This window comes from Nycticebus coucang, chromosome 2, assembly GCF_027406575.1.
Source record: "Nycticebus coucang isolate mNycCou1 chromosome 2, mNycCou1.pri, whole genome shotgun sequence".
Classification (NCBI taxonomy): Eukaryota; Metazoa; Chordata; class Mammalia; order Primates; family Lorisidae; genus Nycticebus; species Nycticebus coucang.
Window position 1 is genome coordinate 177,455,986 of NC_069781.1, and position 16,527 is coordinate 177,472,512.

Below are 16,527 nucleotides of genomic sequence, written 5' to 3' on the forward strand. Positions count from 1 at the left end.
TGGCTGGCCCCTCTGAAAAGCATTCTGGAACCTTCTGCGTGCACATTCCACCTATAGCCCACGGTATGTGTACATGTGGGCATGCCGGCCCTTGTTCAAGGCCCTTCATGCCTTCTCTTTGATCTCAGGATAAACACGAAGCTCCCACCTGGGCTGGCAGAGCCAACAAAGCCTGAGAGGTCTGGCTCTCGCCCCCTCAACTACCGCTCCACACTTAACCACAGCCCCCTTCACTGCCACCCCTGCCCACTGCCCCTCCAACAGTCTTCATGGTTCCAGCCACACTAGGCATTTCTAAGGCCCTCATCCTCACTGTGCACCCCCTCACCACAGGGCCTTTGCTTCAGCCTGTACATCTTTGTCTATTTCACTCCTATTGTCTGCCCTTCAGATCTCAACTCAAAGGTCACTTCCTCAAGGAAGCCACCCCCAACTTCCCCAGCCAAGTCAAATTCCCCTAAAATCCTCTCTCGAATTCATCCCTTTCCCCCACCCCCACTCCCCACCATAGCTCTTATTAGGGTTGCAATTTCACGGTTTCTTTGGAGAGTTGTAGAGTTAACCCTCTAGACCCCTATGCCAGGACTTCTCACCCCCACTGGGAGTCAGAATCAGCTAGAGACATTTCAAAAGTACAGAAGCCCGACTCCCCTGCCCCCAGCCCCACCAAAGTTCCAATTCAATTGCTCTAGATGGCGGCCTTGACGGCTACACTTTTTAGAAGCTTCTCAGATTATTTTTATGTTCAGCCAGGGACAAGAACTACGGGGCTTTCGTGTCTCACTGTGTGCCCAGGCACTAGCTGTGAGTCAACACTGCTTACGTGTTTGTGGAGGGAGATAGGGAGGGGAGAAAATGGAGAAAGAAGAAAGAGAGGAAGGAAGGAAAGGAGGAAGGGAGGCCAAAATGGGACCCTTCATGTAAGGAACACTGCCTGGCAGGAAGTGAACACTCACTCAGGTTCAGGACCATCTTTATTCCCAAGAGCAGGTGTCGAAACTGATCACTCAGAGAAGAGAGGCGTCCAGGCATTGGGGTGACACAGTCAGATTCGTGCTTTGCAAACAGTATTCTCTTGCAGGTTTCTCCTCTGATTCTTCTTTAAAAGCCCATGACTGGCTGCTCCTGCTGATATTTTAATTCCCCAGTGATCTCACCCCATCCCATGGCTGAACCCCATCTCTATATGGGGACCCCCACATTTATATCACCAGCCCCAGTTTCTTCCCTCAACTCTAGACTTGTCCCTCTGACTTCCTGCTTGACATCCCCCTCAACTGTCTAGGGGGCATCTGAAAATAAACATGGCCCCAAAACACCTGGCCAGCAACTCCCACCCCCAAACCTGCTCTCTCCCCCCATCCCACTAACGGGCTTTCAGTGAGTCCCACCTCTCGCTCACAGCCCACAGTCCCCATCACCAAGTCCAGAGGTTCTGCCTCTAAATAAACCCCTAGTCCACTCACTGCTCCATCCATCCCACTGTGCCAGTCCCACCATGGTTTTGGCACCACCCAAACCTCCATCACGGCTCATTTCCTGTGCTTGGCAGAATGACCGGTGCCCACATCCTCATCTTCAGAACCTGAGAATGTGGGACCTTCCCTGACAAAAGGGACTTTGGAGACATGAGTTAGTTAAGGACCTTGAGATGGGGAAATTATCCTGGGTTATCTGGGTGGTCCCAACATAACCAGAGGCAACCTTATGAGAGGGAGGGAAGAGGGTCAGTGTCAGGCAGAGGTGGTGAGGGAAAAAGAGATGGGAAAGCAAGAGAGAGATGTGAGGATGCTGAACTTCTGGCTTTCAAGACGGGCGAGGAGCCACAAGCCAACGTCTGCAGGCAGCTTCTAATGGGGGCTCCCATAGTCCACGTGCAGATTTTGTGAGGACTGTTTTGCTTCTCTGTGGCTTTGGCTATCATGAAAAGTACATATGGACTTTTCTTTTTTTTTTGGCCGGGGCTAGTTTTGAACCCACCACCTCCGGCATATGGGACCGGCGCCCTACTCCTTGAGCCACAGGCGCCGCCCCATATGGACTTTTCTTTTGCTGATCATTTTTTCATTAGTGTTTGTGTATTTAAGGTGTGGCCCAAGACAACTCTTCTGCTTATGGTGTGCGGCAGAGATTGAAAAAGAGGTTAGATATCTTCATCAAGCTGAGAAAGACCAAGACTGGATTCTCCCTTAGAGCTTCCAGAAGGACTGAAGACTTGCCAGCGCCTTGGTTTTAGCCATTGAGACCTATTTCACACTTCTGACCTATAAAACCAGAGGATAATAAATTGGTGGTGGCGAACTGTTACAACAATGACAGGAAACCCATCCACCTTCTCACTGCCTTCGCCTCTTACCTGGTCTCCCTACGTCCCTCCGTGCCCTATTAATCCATTCCCTGCCCAGCTGACAATGTGGCCTTTGTTAAAACTGATATTAGGTCATAGCACTTTGCTGCATAAAACCTCCCAGGGGCATCCACTGTACATACTTCATCACAGCTGGAAAAGTCCAACCCCTGGCCCCTCTGGCCTCTCTCAGCATATCCTCCCTTCTTGCCTCCCACATCTTCTCGGGCCTCTGGCCATCCGGATGCCTTTCTGTTCTTTCAGTAATTCATGCTTGTTGCTACCTGCAGGCGTTTGCTCAGCTGCTTCTCTTTTGGGAATATTCTTGTCATTTCTCATCAAGGCTTTGGCCTGAGGTCTTCCCCGATGACAGCACATGTTTCAGTAGCCCCTCTCCCCAGGGCAAAGGTCCATCATGTTCCCTAACTGAAATTGTGTCGTTCATTTACTCACTGCTTTGCCTACAATTGTGTGGCTGGTGGGGGGTGATGTTAAGCACTGCTCAATACTTACCTGTGTTGATGAATGAAAGAGCCAATGACCAGAGCAGTGGCTGGCACGTAACCAGAGCACAATAGAGGCTGTTGACTTCCTATTATCCTCATCACGACAATCACCAACAAGAATGTGTGTTGTTGACGATGAAGCGCTGTACACATGTGCAGTGTCCTCACTCACTCTGTTAGCTCCCTCCTGGGGGGGGGGGGACGAATCTCTGCAGGGATCACTTTGGGTCACAGCTGCCCAGGAGTCAAGGTGGAAGCCACAGGGGCCTAGGATGGGTTGCAGGAAGTCAGGGCTGGCTGAGACCTGCCTGGTGGCCAGACATGAGGGCAGAAACTTCCTTGGAGGAAGCACTGTGTTGTTTGTTGCAAGTGCAAACTCAGAGAGGCAACAAATGCCCACATCTCAGTGCAAGGACACGCACGCACACAACACCTGCACACACACACACCCTCCCCCAGCCCCACCAGGGCACTGCCAGGCAGATCCCATGGAAGAGGAACGTCTCTGGAGGGTAGATCTGTGGACGCCTCCAGGGGTGTGCCATCTGGAGCGACCCTCTCATCATTAACACTCTGTGCTGCTGAGTACCTGCTTTGTGAGGGGATGAGCACAAATAAACAGCAACAGGAGCCTTGAAAGAAATGACCCCAGAGGAAACCTGATCCTCAGGCAATTATAGCACTTCTGTTGAGATAATTGCCAGCTGAAAAGGTGAGCTGGTGCCAGTCCTCGAAAGGTGAAAGGCGCCAGCAGTGGCCACGGCAGGCAGATTGCACCCCCACTCGCCAAGGGACTCTCTCTGCCTTTGTCTGCAGCTGGGCAGGTACTCCACTTTCTGTGGCTAAGGCAGGGGTTCTCACAGGGGGGGTTTTGTCCTCCCCCTGAACCCTGGGGTTGGGGCGTCCTTTGGCAATGTCTGGAGACATGTCTGGTTGTTCTATGTCTGGCATTTAGTGGGTAGAGGCTAAGAATGCTGCCTTGCCCAGGACAGCTCCCACAGCAAAGCACCATCCAGCCCAAGTGTCAAAGGCACTGCAGCTAAGAAATGCCAGTCTACGGCGAGGAGAAGCCTGGAAGGGCAGGGGTTGCAATGGACTCTGAAACCCACCAGGGCCCAAACACTTTGTCAAACGTGAAGCTCCATCATTGACTCCTTACTGCAGCATTCGGAGGCTCAACTACCACCCTGAAACTGAAACCCAAAGTAGTTTTTAAAAGACTTAAGCCAGCTTGCTCCAGATCCCACTGCTGGTCAGAACAGAGCCAGCCTGCAAAGCTGAACTGATACCAAAGCCTGGCTCTGGGCCCCCAGCTGGACCGTGGCTCACAGTTATAAAGCCCGTACTGGGTGCCAGTCACTCTCATGTAGATCATCTTCTGGACTCCATGGGGAATGTGGAATGGTAGGAAAGACATGGCCCTTAGCTTCCTATAGACCTGAAGCCAACTACCTTCTCTGCCGTTTTTCCTGCCACAGAACCTTGGGCATGTTAGTGAAACTGTCTGGGCCTCAATTCCCTCATCTGGAAAATGGGTTAATAATGTGACCCACTGGAGGGAACACCTTTGAACAGTGCCCAGCGCATCAGGGACCTCAGGGGCTATGACAGTAATTGCCACTACTGAGTATGAAACCCAGAGCCACAGATGTGTTGCTTTCCATCGGGGAAGTGGGTGACATGAGGCAAACAGTGAGAGCTGAGGGTGGGGAGTGGGAGGGAGGAAGATGGAAGGGGGCAGAGGGCGTCCTTCCTGACCAGCTGGGTCTATAGGAGCAGGTGGGGGAAGGGGGTAAGAGGGCTTTACTGCAGCTCTCAGGGCCATCTGCCTTCCAGCCTGTTGGAGGTAGGGGCAGGGGCTAGGACCACCTCCCCACATACCCCAACTTATCTCCCTGGGACGGGAAGAGAAGCCACACGTGTTCAGCACCTCTTCTGAGCAGGTGCTTTTGATACCACTCATCCAACTTTCCCAGTGAAGTCATAGTACACCCATCTCACAACTGGAGAAACTGAGGCCCTGGGAGGCTCACTAATTTGCCCACAGTTGTCCAGCTGGGAAGTGACGTCTCTGAGTCGAGGCCCAATGCCAGTGCCTTTAACCACATGCTCTGTGAGCCTGTGCGAGGTGGCACCCACTGGCAGCTTCTTATGCCTACTCTCTCTGTCCCAGTGGTGTATTTCCCAAGCCCCAGGCCAGCCAGGGAGTCTGAAGAGATTTAATGTACTCACTGAGCACAGTGGGACCGACAAACAGGACCTTTGAGACCAGCACCATCCGGCAGAACTTTCTAGTGATACAGATGTTCCGTCTATACTGTCCAAGGTGGCAGCCCCTAGCCACAGGTGACGGTGCATTTGAATACCAGGACAACTTTAGAACTGGATTTTCAACTTCATCTGATTTTAATTAACTGAATGCTTAAATTTAAGCTGTCACAAATGGCTATTGGCGTCCTTATTGGACACTGTAGGGAAAACACAGAGCTCTCCGTCCCTGGGCCTCTTTCCAACCATGTTGTCCTCAGCACTTCCTTCCATAGGCATTTCAGACTTAAGATGCACCAGCTCCCAATTTCTCTGGGCTGGTGGGGGGAGAGGGTGGTGCAAAAGCCTCTCAGATGAGCTGAGTTCCCAGGGGAACCCACTGACCTTCTCAGTCAGCCACAGGTGGCTCAGCGGCTGACAGACATTAAAAGACCCTCCCATGTGCCAGGCCCAGGCAGGTGTCACCATCACCCCTACTAGGGCTCAATCAAGGAGGCTGTGGGCTAAGAGGGGAAGGAAGGAGTGACGACGACGACGAAATACAGGTGAGATAAGAAGGTAGACTTGGCGTCACCCTTTCGGGATTCACATCCACGTTGCACCCTTACTAGCTCTGAGACCGTGGGCAAGTCACAAAGCTTCTTTGACCCTCAGGTTTATCCTTTCAAAATTAAGGTTAATAAAAGCATATCTCCCTAAGGTTCCCCAAAGTATTAAATAAAACATGTGATGTGTATAGCCTGAGGCATGAGAAACCACGAATAAATGTCAGCTTTCATTAATCATTTTCCGCCACTATTGATTCAGGATGTTAATGTCTTGACTTTACACAATCCTGATCAGTCATCACACTGACTCCACTGCTCTCATTCCATTTGACATGTATGAAAACTGAGGCTCGGACGAGTTCAGAGAATTTATCCCGGTTCTCAGAGCAAGTGGCGGCGCAGTGATTTGAACTCAAGTCTACAGGACTTCACCCTCCCCAAATCGGAAACTTCCCAGTGTGCTGCAAATGAGAGGCAGCACGCACCCTCAAGGTGGCAAGAGAGGAGATTCTGGCGCCTGCCACGTATCAGCTGTGCAATTTGGACAACTCACTCACCTGCTGGAGCCACAGGTGCCCATCAAGGAGAACCTTTGCAGGCCCCGGATCAGAGGATGGAATCTCACGGGGCAGTAAATCAAGCAGTAAAAGCCACATGGGACTGGCACCCGGCCACGTTCGCTATCAGCTCACAGTATCGCTAGTGTTAATCAATTAGCACAGGCCTGGCCCACAGTCAGTACCCCACGAGCACCCACTCCATGACCTGTTCTCACCCTTCTAATGACATGCAGTGCTAATAAACCCTTTACCTGAGTGGGACCACAGAGATTGTTATTTCCCCACGTAGCTTTTGACTGCTTGGCAGGGCCGGGCACTGAGACAGCAGCTCTCAGTTGCTGGGGTCCTCAGGGTCGCAGGGCAACTCTGCCGCAGACCCTCCCCCGGCTGTCACCTGGTGCATCAGAGTGCAGAGCCTCCACAAGGAATCCTGAAATTACCAAACAGCCGCCTCCAGGCCAGAGCCGCCTGGGAAGGGAGAGGGTATTTATAAACCTGGCGCCGGTGACTGAGCCCTCAGGAACCTGAGAGGGGAGCAGGTTTCCTGCCCTGCAGGGAAACCAAAGAGGAAAAACATCAACACGCTCTGACTGTGGGCTCTGAGCCAAAAGCCACAGAGGGTGCGTCCAAGTCCCCTTCTAAATTTAGAACATTCATCCAGCCAGTTCTGGACGGAGCTCACGGCAGCCCTCCCCCTCGGCTGGACCAGGATGTTCCTCTGAGAGCCAGGGGCAGAGATGGGAGCTCAGATCCAAACCCGCTTTGTCCCCACTTGAGTTGCTGTCACACTGAGCACAGCCTTTCTCATACCTGAGACAGCACGGTGGGTGGGAAGGGATTTGAAGTCAGAGGGGCGAGTTCCGCTGAATGCTGGCTCTCACCAGCCTGAGACTCTAGGCTGGCGTCTGCAGCCTCCTATATCTCGGTTACTTTATCTATAAGGTGAAAAGAACCTTGGGCAAGTGATTTGCCTGCACAGGCCTTTATCTCATCAACGCTTACAAGAGAAGAGCAAGGCTTACTGGGTATCTTTCAGTCCCTGAGCCTCAGTTTCCCTCTATAACAGGGGAAAATTGTGCATCAGAAAAATTCCGTGAAGGTTAAGTGCAATGGCAGGGTAAGAACACCTGACCCAGGGGCACAGGTGGGCACCTGGGCATGTGGGTTAAAGCAAGATGGGAGTAGACACCAGAAGCCTCCCTTCTCGGTCTTCCTCCCTTTCTTTTTCACAAAATTGCACACCCTTGTGCAAATATCACCCAGGTGTTCTCCCCAGCCCTTCCTATGATTCTAGAGATAAAAACAGGGGTCAGAGTAATTGCCCTCAGAAGCTGTTGCTCTATCCCCAACTCTGTCACTGTAGTTTCAATGTTTGCGTCCTCCCCCCCACCCCAAATTCGTATGTTGAAACCTAATCACCAAGGTGATGGTATTAGGAGGTGGGGCCTTTGGGTCACAAGGGTGACTCCTACATGACTGGACTCCGCACGCTTTTAACAGAGGCCTGGAAGAGCTCCTTTGCTCTTTCCATTGAGTGAGGACACGGCACAAAGCTGCCATCTGAGGGAGGAGGCCCTCACCAGGCATTGAATCCGCCAGTGCCCTGGCCTTAGACGTCCCGGCCTCTGGAGCTGTGAGAGATGGATTTCAGCTGGTCACAGCCTTCCCTGTTTATGGTATCTTCTCCCAGGTGCCTGTACAGACGGAGACACCCACACACACCTATACTCCTGAGTGGCAGCGAAACTCCTCCACTGTTTCACTAGCACCAACACCTTTGTTAAAAACTGTAATAATACTAACTAAAAGCAATTGCACAGGCATTGGGTGAAAGGCCTTACATGAATTGTAGAATGAAATAAATTATCATCAGCTAAAAAACATATAGACCAGACCAAGGCTCGTTTGACATACCAACAAAATATGGAGGACAACACGACCAACGCCAAGGCTTCTGTTCTCTGGCTTCATCTTCACATCAGCCCTGTGAGATGCTACCTTGTCTCTCGAGTTGAGTCCCCAGGGGGCATCGTGTGCAGAGGCACGAACACGCCCCTCTGGGTATTCCGTGGAACTGCCATCTCCCCCTGGGGCTTGCAGCACCATCTGTCCCTGGGAGCACCCACTGTTGTGCACAAAGTCCCCTGCCCAGCATATACCCTCCCTACATTGATGCCACCACGGGCTCCAACAGCCACCCCAGCTAGGAAAGCACCTGTCCCCTAGCACGTTGCATCCTATTTCCCTGGTTATTAAACATCGCATCTCTGTGCTGGCAATGCCTCACCAAGTTTTCATATGAAGAAGCTCAGGCCCCAGGGTGGCTGCCTTACAGGGGAGTTAAGCGGGCATGTGCATTCCTCACACACCTGCTCTTGGACCAAGCAATCTTCCCTGGGAATATTTCTTTCCCAGGAGGCCCTGAGCAAATAACCCCATGAGGCCACCCCCAACCCCCACCCTCTAGACTTGTCCAGACATTTCTGACTCCCGAGATGAACACAGCAGTCAGTGCTGCCTGGCTGGGACTCAGCTCAGAAGACCAAGCTGTCGACCAGCTGCGCAGAGGCCAGAATCTTTCGGTTGTCTTCTTAGTACTGGGTTGGTTTTGTAATGACTCATACAGAGCCTCTGCTTTTTTTGTGAGAAAGCACAGGCATTTCTGAGATCACTGGTTAGCATTAGAAGTGCCTCTCTACTCATCATGACAGTTCAGTAAGGAAGAGAGGGACAGGGAGAAGACATAAGGGAATCACGGCCCAGTTGGCCACAACTTGGTGACAAAATGGCCTGCGTGGCTTCGCCTGCCCTCTCTCTCTTTGTGGAGACTGTATGATGAATTTCATCTCTGAAATGCGCGCCTGCAGGAAAACAGACGGGGCTGTGCACACAGCTTTGTGCAAGACACCAGTCAACATCCGCCCCATGTTCAAATTCGCATTTTAAAAAGACCACTCCTGCTGCAGGATAAAGACTGGGTTTAAGAGTTTCACAAAGAGGGGTGACACTGATGGAGACATCTGGGAGTACTTTATGTCACTCACAGTTTTATATTAATAAGTTTTTAAAAAAATGTCTGTGTCTTATAGGCATGTTCAGTGCAATGTCAAATTTTATATACTAAATGGAGTCAGTGTCAAAAAACACATGCAAGGTGGCACAGTATAGGTAGGAGAGAGATATGGTAAACATCAAAAAATAAAGTGTGGGAAGTGGTGGGCGAGACAGGAGGGTGGGTGACCATCTTGGGGAGAGAACCCAGGAGACAAGATGAAGGACCTCATGGTAGCAATGACAGGTGTGGGAGACGGAGAGAAAGATTCAAAGTCTATGATGCTTTAACAACAAGAAGATAAAGGATTCACGCGAGGTCAGACCCATGACTTCACCCCTTCAACTCTGTGTCCCAAACCCACAGGCTCAGCTGAAGGAGGATCAGATCTTGAGGGAGTCCAAGGCTAAATGCAGTGGGCCCTGCACAGGTTGAGAAAGAAGACACAGTCCCTCAGTGGGGACTAAACGTCGTTGACCTGTGACAGCCACCCATCCTTGGAAAGGGTCCACACAGCAGGCCAAGACGGCAACCGGCTGATGAAACCTTCTTGGGGGAAACGACCCCGGCCACTTGGCCCCCAATCTGATGAGTCAGTACCCCTGGCGCCTGCCGGTCACACACCAAGAAACTGCACATATAGAAATCTGATGACATCGGAAGTTTTGCTCTTAATCAGGCTGGTTTTGGCATTTCCATTCCTGGCATGGAGATGTTTCTGGGTATTTTTCAAAATTATCTATAGGGAATGCCACAGAAAAACCCCTAAACTGAATCCTGCTAAAGCCACAGCTTGGAAATCCATGACTTGTCCACATGTATCTTATCCACACCAACAAAGACGGGGCCAAACACCATTAAGGTAAAGAGCCGAGCTACAACTAGGCAGAAAAGTTTCCTTCACCTCCAGCCTTCGTACCCATCTCTGCTGTGGACCAGGGGTGATGGAGGCAAGTCACTTCCTGGGGTTCTCTTATTTCATCTAATAAAATGGGGGAGATTTGATCAGTGAGGCTCAATGCCTTATAGTCATGATCATGCTTTGGAGGCATCTTATACTTTGCCTTTTATCACCCATATTCCTCCACCTGTCTGACTGTCTTACTCCTTGTGAATTCATCTTGAAATCATGCACCAGGCGTGGCTGGATGTATGAGCTATTTTCCTTTGAGTCCAAGGTCTGGTCCTTGCATCATTGCCACCTAACCACCAATCTAGGATTATGGCCCTCACTGCCGCGGGCCCAAATGAAGTATGTCTAACTTCATCGTCTTTCTCCTCGCTGACACTCCATGATGTGAAACAGTGGTTCTCCAAGTGGTCCGGATAGCTGTAGGGGTCCCTTAGACCTTCCAGGGGTCCTGTGAAGGCAAGATATTTTCATATTGATAACAATAAGAAATTATTTGCCTTTTCCACTCTCCCTCTTACACAAATGCCTGGTCAAACATTCCAGAAACCACATGATGTCTCATATCCACAGGTTGACTGCAGAGGAAGAGATAAAATCCAGTTGTCTTCTATTGAACCAGACATTCTAAAATTTTGAAAGAATACAAAAGAGTACCACTCTTCACATTATTTTTTTTTATTATTTTGGAAAAACAGTAGTTTTTCATTAAAATGTTGTTATTCATGTTACTATATAATGGGCTTAATATTGCCACATTTGATTTAATAAATATTTTTTTAATTTCTCAATTTAATTTCTAATATACCAGTAGATGTTGCTGATAAAAACATAACCTCTTTGGGGTCTTCAATCTTTTTTTTATAAATACTTCATTAAATATTTCTAAAATATGAAGGACATTTTCAAAACCATAACCATAATATCATGAACCATCTTAAAATTAATCCCTTAATATCATGGAACATTCAGCATTCCAATATTTCAGATTCTCTCCCTCTCTCTCACATACATACACACTCTCTCTTCACTTTTTTGTTCAAATTAGGATCTAGAGTAGTCTACTTGTGACAGTTGGTAGATAACGTCCCCTAAGTTCCTTTATCCCATTGATTTGTTTTTCCTTGAAAATCATTTGGTAAAGACACCAAATGCTGTAATACTTCATTGTGTGATTTTCCACATTCTAGATTTGACTGACTGCATTGATGGGTTTTATTTAGCATATTTCTGTGTTCTTGATATTTCCTGGACGTTAGAAGTTTAACTTGGAGGCGGGATCACATCCAGGTTGGAGAACATTTACAAGGGTGCTTTCCAAGTGGTGCTGTGTCCTGCCGTGAGAGGCACATGACATCTGGTTGCCTCCCTTTTGGTGAAGCTGACAGGCCTGGTGATGGAAACCTAAATCTGATGACACATTAGGGGTTGCAGCTTCATCACTCTGAAGAGCATGAAAGGGTCTGAAGATCAAAGCATATGAGAAAAGATGGTACAGAGTCAAGATCACAGGTTTTAAAGTGAGACAGCCTTGTACTGCACACCTAGAAGCCACCATTTTCTAGCTGGGACTAGTTATGAACTTGAGAAAGTGACTTTACCTCCTTGAGCTTCAGTTTCCTTATCTGTAAAAAGATATTCCCCCATTTAATTGGGTGGTTATAAGCATTAACGATGTAAAGTCAGTGTATGGCACCCAGGTTATGAAAGGTAATCAATCAATGATCTCCCTGCCTTGATAACAACCTAATTCAGAAAGTAAAAATCCATTCTAAGGGAGGCCTGAGTAAAAGAGTGTCCAGTGGACTGAAGAGGGAGATGGAGAGACGCTCCATCACGTCTTCCAAGGTGTGGAAGCAGCCCCGGCCCTACCCTGTGCTCGGGAGCAGATCCAGTATGGGCTTGAGACTCAGAGCAGGGTTCCGAGGATGATTCTTCCATCGCCCGGCTGTGCCATGTCTTGGAACCAAGAGTCAAGTTCCTCGGAGGCAGTAAGACATACCTCTTGGGTTGACTGTGAGAATTCGTGGTGTAAGACAGATGACATACTGATGTTGAGACCTGATGTATTATACACAGGCAACGATGGGACTAGTTGTTTGCACAGTGCTAATAATAACTGTAAGAGAAACAATTGCTATTGCTATTTTTTGGTGGTGGTGAGGGAGGGATATTATTGAGAATTGAGAGAAACCTAACTGAGAAACATGAAGGGTAAAAAATTGGGGACTTGGGATTAATTAATGGGAGTATAATCATCCAAGTTCAGTTCCCTTGTTGAGCGTGACCAAAAAACACCCACAGGACGTCTTATCTACCTCTCATCTCCAAACATATCCCCTCGTCCTCTTCCTCTGATTCAGGCAGAGAAGCTAAAGAATGGGAGCGCTCCCTCCAAGGTGTCATGACCAACTCAGGGGCAAGATGCACACATTGTCTCTGGAACCCAGTCCACAAAGTGGCTCTCTCTGATCATGGGAGCAGCCCCATCTCCCATGGAGAAATTTAAACAGAGAGTGGAGAGAAAGGCTGGCTCAGGCCTATAATTCCAGCCCTCTGGGAGGCTGAGGCAGGAAGATCCCTTGAGCTCAGGAGTTCAGTATCAGTCTAATCAAGAGAGAGACCCCCGTTTCCACTAAAGATCGAAAAACTAGCTGGCTGTGGTGCTGGGTGCCTGTAGTCCCAGCTACTTGGGAAACAGGCAGGAGGATCACTTGGAGCCCATGAGTCTGAGGTTGTCGTGAGTTATGACATCAGGGCGCTCTTGCCAAGACAACAGAGTGAGACTGTCTCAAAAAAAAAAGGAGTAGAGAGAAGTGCAAAGTATCTCTCCAGCACTTGGAAGCCATTGACGGGGGTTCCTGTGTTGACAGCAGAAGTTGGAACATAGGATGAGGCAGAAAGAGCTTCCTCCTATGATACTAAAAATTGTAAAGTGTACTGTGGTGATCACCCAAAAAACCCCTGACAATACTAAATGCTAACCTGGACGTGGAGTAACAGGAACGCTCATTCACTGCTGCTGGGAATGGGAGATGGTACAGCCACTTTGGAAGACAATCTAACCGTTTCTTGCAAAGCTAAACATAGTCTTGCCACACCATCCAGAAAGTATACTCCTAGGTACTTGTTCAAATGAGTTGAAAACTTACATCCACACTAAAATCTGTTTATCAGGGCTGTGTCCATAACTGCCAAAACTTGGAAGCCACTGAGATAGCCTCCTAGTCCACATGAATTCAAACATCCAGCTCTTCCTGTTACACTGGGGCTGTCACTATGAGGATGAGACGATGAAATGATACAAGAGATTAAGAGGAGGAGGACGAGAGGGACCAAAAGGCGCCACAATCAAACAGGAAATGTGACCAAGAGCAGACATCATCTTGAAGACACAACCACAAGCTTAAAAAAAAAAAAAAAATCAACTACAGATCTACCAAAAACTGTCCCACAACGTCTGAATTTTTTCCTCTTAGACAGCAACTGCTTGTTACCATCCAAATGGTAGTGAAAGCAACTCACGTGTCCCTCTTTGGAAGTGAAAAGCATAAAGAGTGGCTGCACAGGTGGGACCTGGGACACCATGCGTGCCATGAAGATGGAAGCCACCAGGGACTCTGTCACCTTGAGACAGTACATGTACTGGCCATCTGTCCTGGCAAATCCTACACAGCAGGAAACCTGCAAGGACGAGCCTTCCCTGCTCCCCCCAAGCAGGCATGTCCCCGAGGGCTCTATTTGTCTTTCTCTGTGCACAGTGGTTAAACCTGCAGACCCCCAACCACCCTAGAGCCACAGATCACTTTTGAGGCCCTTAATCCCGGAGGTTATTAAATTACACCCCACAGGGCACCATCTGGCTGGGGATTTCCCCAGTGGGTGGGCTCTCCTGGCTCTTCTTGAATTACACCAGCTTGGATGTCAGTTCCCAATGACAGAGCTACACAGAGTCTCCCTGCCTTCACTCCCTACCCTCCTTAGCCTGTTTTTTAGCCAGGTTTCAATTGCTTTTAAGAGAAAAGGGAGGAGGTGGAAGTCAGGGATGACACTGACGGCACACTTGCTATAAGCCAGTCCCTCCTCTGGGCGTTGTCTACACTTAACCCACGTAAGCTTCATCGTCACCTGCAAGTAGCTGTTATTGTGCCCACCGTACAGATTAGGAAAGCTAAGTGGCAGAATTAAGATTGTGTCATTACTCAAAACCAAATCATAGATTTAAATACAAGGCTGTTTGATTTTTTTTTTTTTTTTTTGTAGTTTTTGACCGGGGCTGGGTTTGAACCCACCACCTCCGGTATATGGGGCTGACGCCTACTCCTCTGAGCCACAGACGCTGCCCCATGGGTTGTTTGACTTCTAACTATGTTCTTTCCACTAAAACCTAAGAATCTCTTGACCTCCTTTCCTCTCGTCAGCTACTTCTCTCAGTAAAACCTCCCCTCATTTGTTACAAACTGATGGTCCTAGAGTGGCCATTATCCTTGGTTCAGGACCATACTGGTGCTTCCCACTGTTCTGGTACCCTGAAGGGTCCCTGCCCATTCCAGGCAGTATGGCAGCTGCCCTGTATAAGTCCCCAGGATCCTCCTCCAGCCTCCCACACGAGCCTCCCCATGGCAGCTCTTGCACTGACTGTTCTCTCTGTGCTGGGTCCCAGCTTTGTTTCCTGGCCAGCCACTCCAGACCGATGCCCTGCCAGGTCATCAGATCCCGGATGCTGACTCCATGCCCAGGTTAGGAATGCTCATGGTCCATTCCTGGTCCAATGTCACCACATCTATGTTTCCAGAAAAGGGATGGGGATGGTGGAGAGGTACAAACTTCATTAGAAACCTCAAAACACAACAGCTCTTTGGGATGCTGCTTCACAGACTCCCTGGGGGACAGGGCACCAAGTCTCACACACACACACTTGATCTTCTCAGCCACCCTGGGAGGGGTGGTGTGAGCCCCACATACAGACGGGACCTGACGCCCACAGAGGAAGAGACGTGCCACAGCCCCCAGCCAGGAGTTTCTCTGGGGGGACAATGCCCCAATTGGCACCCAGCAAAGACTCCACTTGCAGGTCTTTCCCTGGGAAACCAAGAAGGCTTTGCCATGTTATGCCCAGCTTTCTCCTGGGCCTTGCTTCAGCTATGCCCAGAACAGCATCTGTTCACACTAACGCACCCGCGACTGGTGTGACCCAGCCCTGCCCATGGCATTCACCTGTGCAGGTACTAACCCGGCTGCTATCAATTATGTAGCAATCCTGCACCAACCATCCTAGAGATATGTGTGTGTGTGGGTGTGTGCGTGCGCTTGTTGTACAGGTATACACGCATGCACCTATCTAATGTCATGTTTTCAAATAAGTCTGATACAGAATTGCATGCATATAGCTAAAGTTCGTTTAATTATCACAGAGTAACTACGTGCCAACAACTGTCCTTAACATTTTATAGACAGACAAAAATCTCTTGTGCATGTGTATTTAATCTCATTTAAATATACAGGGTGGACATAAAGATTGTGTGGGTTTATTATGTTAAACGATTTTGAACTGCATGCAAACTTCATCCACACTGTATAGCTATCCTTCATACATTTGTATAAATCTCACATACATAAAACCCCACATATACACACATACATATAAATCACATTAAATCATTAGAGTCATGATTTAATCATTATGTTCCAACTGTACTAAAAATTACACATGACATATATAATCTAATGTAGATAAATCTTATATACAAGACCTTGCACTTATACATATACAGTATACAGCAGAACCTCCATAGCTGAACTCCCTGCATTGACCACCTCCTTAAATTGACCTAATTTTCATAGACCGGACATGCCCCCCAGGGACTTACCAGTACAGCAGGCCTCATTCCTTATTCACCATCTCTGTACGTTGACCACTTTGTTATAGTCCCTTGGGTGGCAAATTTATAGCAATTCTACTGTATACAAAAATCTCATTTAATCCTTAAACAGTAACTGTTTTGTTAGCAACTATGGTAAACACTGCTAACCCCATTTATATACATATAAATCTCTGGTGCAAATTTCATTTAGTCATTAAAAATGACTATATGCCAACCTCTATATGTTATAATCTAATTTTATATACCAATGTCACTTCTGTACTGAAATAAATTTCCTATGTATAAAATGTCACATATGTATCTACACATGGACACATTTAAATGCATGCATATATGTAAATATCCTTTAATCACTCAAAAGCCTCCAGAGGTGGGTGCAGTTGTCCCCAAAGGCTGAGCAAAGCCAAACACCCAGCGTCTGTGATACCAGGGCTCAGAGGGACTCCTGGAA